Raw genomic sequence first — 6465 nt, forward strand, 5'->3', positions numbered from 1 at the left:
TGGGAGAATGGTCCCACTGTCACAGGCCTCGATCACTGGGAGAATGGTCCCATTGTCACAGGCCTCGATCGCTGGGAGAATGGTCCCACTGTCACAGGCCTCGATCACTGGGAGAATGGTCCCACTGTCACAGGCCTCGATCACTGGGAGAATGGTCCCACTGTCACAGGCCTTGATCGCTGGGAGAATGGTCCCACTGTCACAGGCCTCGATCACTGGGAGAATGATCCCACTGTCACAGGCCTCGATCACTGGGAGAATGGCCCCACTGTCACAGGCCCCGATCACTGGGAGAATGGCCCCATTGTCATAGGCCTCGATCACTGGGAGAATGGTCCCACTGTCACAGGCCTCGATCACTGGGAGAATGGTTCCACTGTCACAGGCCTCGATCACTGGGAGAATGGTCCCACTGTCACAGGCCTCGATCAAAGGGAGAATGATTCCACTGTCACAGGCCTCAATCACTGGGAAGATGGTCCCACTGTCACAGGCCTCCATCACTGGGAGAATGATCCCATTGTCACAGGTCTCGATCACTGCGAGAATGGCCCCACTGTCACAGGCCTCGATCAGTGGCAGAATGGTCCCACTGTCACAGGCCACGATCACTGGGAGAAGGATCCCACTGTCACAGGCCTCGAACACTGGGAGAATGTCCCCATTGTCACAGGCCCCGATCACTGGGAGAATGGTCCCACTGTCACAGGCCTCGATCACTGTGAGTATGCTCCCACTGTCACAGGCCTCAATAACTGGGAGAATGGTCCCACTGTCACAGACGTCGATGACTGGGAGAATGGTTCCAAAGTCACAGGCCTCGATCACTGGGAGAATGGCCCCACTGTTACAGGCCTCGATCACTGGGAGAATGGTCCCACTGTCACAGGCCTCGATCACTGGGGAAATGGTCTCTCTGTCACAGACCTCAATCACTGGGAGAAGGATCCCACTGTCACAGGTCTCGATCACTGGGAGAATGTCTCCACTGTCACAGGCCTCGATCACTGGGAGAATGGTTCCATTGTCACAGGCCTCGATCATTGGGAGAATGGTCCCACTGTCACTGGCCTTGAACACTGGGAGACTGATCCCACTGTCACAGGCCTCGATCACTGGGAGAATGTTCCCACTGTCACAGGCCTCGATCACTGGGAGAATGGCCCCATTGTCACAGGCCTCAATCACTGGCAGAATGGTTCCACTGTCACAGACCTCGATCACTGGGAGAATGGTCCCACTGTCACAGGCCTTGATCACTGGGAGAAAGGTCCCACTGTCACAGGCCTCGATCACTGGCAGAATGGTTCCACTGTCACAGGCCTCAATCACTGGGAGAATGGTCCCACTGTCACCGGCCTTGATCACTGGGAGACTGATCCCACTGTCACAGGCCTCGATCACTGGGAGAATGTTCCCACTGTCACAGGCCTCAATCACTGGGAGAATGGTTCCACTGTCACCGGCCTTGATCACTGGGAGAAAGGTCCCACTGTCACAGGCCTCGATCACTGGGAGAATGGTCCCACTGTCACAGACCTCGATCACTGGGAGAATGGTCCCACTGTCGCAGGCCTTGATCGCTGGGAGAAAGGTCCCACTGTCACAGGCCTCGATCACTGGGAGAATGGTCCCACTGTCACAGGCCTCGATCACTGTGAGTATGCTCCCACTGTCACCGGCCTTGATCACTGGGAGAAAGGTCCCACTGTCACAGGCCTCGATCACTGGGAGAATGGTCCCACTGTCACAGGCCTCAATCACTGGGAGAATGGTTCCACTGTCACCGGCCTTGATCACTGGGAGAAAGGTCCCACTGTCACAGGCCTCGATCACTGGGAGAATGGTCCCACTGTCACAGGTCTCGATCACTGAGAGAATTACCCCACTGTCACAGGCCTCGATCACAGGCAGAATTACCCCACTGCTGTAAAAAAGTTAAACTACCTGCCCTTGTTCTTCTCAATCTATCCACAGACTTTGGCAGCATGGTGACTCAGTGGTTAGCATTGCTGCCTCACCCTCAGGCAATTGCCTTTGCGGAGTTTGCACGGTATCCCTGTGTGTCTGTTGGTTTCTACTGGGTGCTCCAGTTTTGTCCCACAGTCCAAAGATGTGCAGATTAGGTGGATTGGCCTTGAGAAATTGCCCTTAGTGTCCAGGGATGTGCAGGCTACATGAATGAGCCATGGGAAATGTAGTGTTACAGGGATGGTTCTGGGTGGGATGCTCTTTAGAAGGTTGGTGTGGACTTGGTGGGCTGAATGGCCTGCTTCCACACTGTTGGGATTCTATGAATCTTTGATATGTTGACCATGAATTTCTATTCTGATGCCTGTGCACCATGTCCAGCTGTGTGGGACTTTGCTCATGTTGTTCCATTCTTAGCTATCGTTTCATAGTCCATGAATCAACTGCGGTGGTTCACCTCCTGATCCCTTACATTAGTGTCTCCAAAGATCTATACTCGGCCCCTTTTATTTTTCATTTACACATTCCTCTTGCTGACATCATCCAGAAACACATGATCATTTTGCTCATGTAAAATGCTGATGAACAGCTCTGCTTCACATTCACCTCCCTCGGCTGCTCCACTGTTTCTGAATTGTCAGATTGCTTTATTAAAAAACTGTAAAGAAGCCACTATCTTTGAACCAGCCACATCGCCATTCTTTCAAAATTGATTCCTTTCACCGCCTTGGCAAATGTATGAGACTGAACCCGACTTGCAATCTTTGTATTATATGCAAGGGGTTGGGTTAGCTCAGTTGGCTGGATGGTTAGTTTGCAAAGCAGTGTGCACGGCAGCAGTTTGGGTTTAATTCCCAACACTGGCTGAGGTTACCATGAAGGACTCTCCCTCTCAACCTTCTCCCCTCGCCTGAGGTATGATGGCCCTCAGGTTAAATCACCACCGGTTGTGTATCTCTATAATGAGAGAGCAGCCCTATGGTCTAGTCAGACTATGGCGACACAATACAGTTATATTTGACCCTAAGATGAGCTTTCTGCTCACAAATTTGCAGCATCAGTAAAATCCATTTTCACTTTCATGATATCTACCTAACTTGTCCAAGCTTTTGGTACCTCTGGAGTCTACTATTTCAGCTGTTATGGGGAAAATCACCAGTGTCTGAGTCATAATCGGGGTTCAATGACAGAGTTTATTGCACAAGAAAATAACAGAGCTCCGGGGAGAGAAAGACACCAACAGCGCAGTGGTCAGCTGCGAGTCTTCTCTTGACGCAGAGCACATGTCAAGAAACATTTATACATGCTGTGATACAATAGGTCAGTGATGAGATTATTTGCTTTGTAATATGGTATGTTAGTGGCAATCATTGCATAATCATTGATAGTTTCAATATAGTCTTTGTCAGTTCCAGCGCAACCTTTGTTAATTTCCGCGTGATCATCGTCAGTTTCAGTGTGGACATTGTCGGTTTCAGTGTCTGCATGGAAATCCATGCTGTAGCAATAGACGCTAATCGCTTTTCCTGAGGAGGACAGTTACTGCAGGTCTGGCTATTAGCATTTCGTATTGTGTCTATATCAAACTGTTAGCATTTCTATGAAATGTGTTGGCTGGACCCAGACACTTTGACGGGCAGTGTTCGTGACTCATGCGTATTTCTCCCCCACATGCCTTAAACTAATCAACTGGGCTGTGAGTGCTTGTGCTGGCATTCTGGTGACCCCAGGCAGTGTCTGTATCTGCTCTGCTGTTTCTCTCCATATTGTGATCCGGCGGCCATCTTGTGTGTCAAGTTGGCCAACTGATGGCTCAGTGTCCATCTTATGTGTCCATGTGCCAGGTGTCACCCTGCCCTGTGCCATCTCTCTCTTCACAGCTCACTCTGGACTGACCTCCCTAGTTTTACCTCCCTCACAAACACAAGGTCATTTACAACTTTGCTGCCTGTGTCTAACCTCAAAGTATCTGAAGAAAGGCTACATGATTCAAACATTAACCTTGTTTCTCTTTTCACAGATGCCGTTAGATCTTCTGAGTATTGCTGACAATTTCTTTTCTTATCTCACATGTGCAGCATTTATGGTATCTTCCCTTGGTATATCAAAAATAATATCTGTTCAATTTCTACAAAGAATAATTGATGCAAATACTGAAAGCTACATAAACAAATAGGCTTGCCCTGCTCTAGTTTTTTCTTTCTCATTACCTGGTTTTCACATTGTTTTGAGGTTATCAATCTGGTATCGTATGGATTTTAATAAGCTGTGTGTGACCTATTCAGGGTGCAATTAAACTTTGAAATGGTTCTACCAAAAAAACTAACCCCATACATTGTAGACTCAAACAGGCTGCGAGACAAAATAAAGTGAGACTTCAGCACCACTTCGTTTGGGCATTACAAGGGGAAAAATCCAATGTGGAAAGCCAAATGTTTAAGAGATGTGTTATGTTCGCTAGATACAAATTGATCAGTCTTATACAGCCATCCAATGGCCTTCCATGTAGATTGCCCATTGTCAATAGTCTAACTTGTTACTGACAACTCTGACCAACCTCAAAAATCATCTAGATTTTACATTTAGCCTGAAAATGAACAATCCTTTTTCAGAATAGGTGTAAAAGCTCGATGATTCGCACAGTTGGAAACATTTCATTGGTCAAAGCAATACATTTGAGCTTCTTTACAGAATAAACTAGCATAGGAAAGGTTTATTTCAACCAGAACACTTCATTAACACAACATTTACATTTAGTACAAACCTAGAAAAATAAATTTTAGGATTAGATTAAAACATGGTCTCAAGTTAGACAAAAGAGTTGGTTCTTTCCAAATAAATTGTTCAGGACTTTACAATCATTCAGAGACTCACCTACGGATAGCAGGAGCTGGAATATGAGCACCTTACTGAATAAATTCATTGAGGTGGACTGCCTTTTACTCGTTACGTTCTTCAGAGATAAATTAATAATTGTTGCTTTCTCAATTTATATGCCATAGTTTACTCCATTGTGCTCCAATAGATAGTATCACCTCTATAAGAAATGACCCTTTTCTGATGCATCTGACGTATCAGAGTTTCCTGCCGCAAGGTTCCGCTAAGATATCTGGTGGTTTTCACACAGACAAGGGAAATATTGTCATCTGGTGGTTGCTATGACACTTATTTTTTTTGTGGCTGTGCATGCATTTCATGCAGGTTTGCACACATCCTAAGCACCTGCTTTCCAAAAGAACTATAGAATTATAGAATAGAATCCCTATAACGTGGAAGCAGGCCATTTGTTCATCAAATCCATACTGACCCTCCAAAGTGCATCCCACCCAGACCCACCCCTGCATATCCCATGGATAAATCTGCACATCCATAGATACTAGGGTCAATTTAACATGGCCAATCCACCTGCATGTGCATCTTTGGACTGCAGGAGAAAATTCACGCAGAAATGGGGAGAATGTGCATACTTCATACACAGTCACCTGAGGATGAAATCAAACACTGGTACCCTGGTGCTGTGAGGCAGCAGTGCGAGCCACTGAGCCACCCCAAAAAGCTACATGCAAACAGGGACTCGAACCACAGACCCTCAGATTTAAAATGATGGAGCAATCTAAGCTCGTTCACCTCAAAGATGAGTTCAGCTTGGTTAAGGAAGGAATTCATGTGTTAGGTTTTTATCACGTGCAAGCTGAAATGATCCATATTTAAACAACCATCATTTATGTGCCAACCCAGTTTTTGCTACGTTTACTATCATGTAGGATATTAGAATTACAAGGATATTAAATAAACTTAAATAAAAATAGAAATATTCGAGGAACAACAGGTCTGTGGAAAGAGAAAGAGAATTAACATTTCAAATCTGATATGACTCATCTTCAGAAGTCAAGCCTGAAGTCAACTTTAATTTAGGTTCTTTTATTTCAAAAATATACTTTACTCATAAAATTATTTGGATCTCTATACAATTGGTCATGCCATTCTTGTGAACACGTTACATTGTTTTACATACAGATATCGAAATTTATTTTTCCTATATACAAGTCTGTACATTTACTATCCAGCTCTTCTGCTGAGGCGTCAGCAGAGACCAAATGACTGGCTGGGTCCCCTGTTTTTCTTAGGCAGGCAGGTGTTACACGGTGGTCTTTCCCCACCACGCCTTGGTGGCAGCTGCCACAAGCTGCAGCACATCCCTCAACACGTAGTCCTGTACCTTGGAATGTGCCAGTCTGCAACACTCAGTCGGGGTCAACTCCTTCAGCTGGAAGACCAACAGGTTTCGTACAGACCAAAGAGCATCTTTCGCCAAATTGATGATCCTCCAGGCACATTTGATGTTCATCTCGGTGTGCGTCCCGGGGAACAGACCATAAAGCACGGAGTCCCGCATCACGGCGCTGCTCGGGATGAACCTCAATAAACACCACTGCATTCCTCTCCAGACTTCTTCTGCAGAGGCACATTCCAGAAGGAGGTGTGTGACAGTCT

This window comes from Chiloscyllium punctatum, chromosome 24 (genome assembly GCF_047496795.1).
Source record: "Chiloscyllium punctatum isolate Juve2018m chromosome 24, sChiPun1.3, whole genome shotgun sequence".
NCBI classification, from domain to species: Eukaryota; Metazoa; Chordata; class Chondrichthyes; order Orectolobiformes; family Hemiscylliidae; genus Chiloscyllium; species Chiloscyllium punctatum.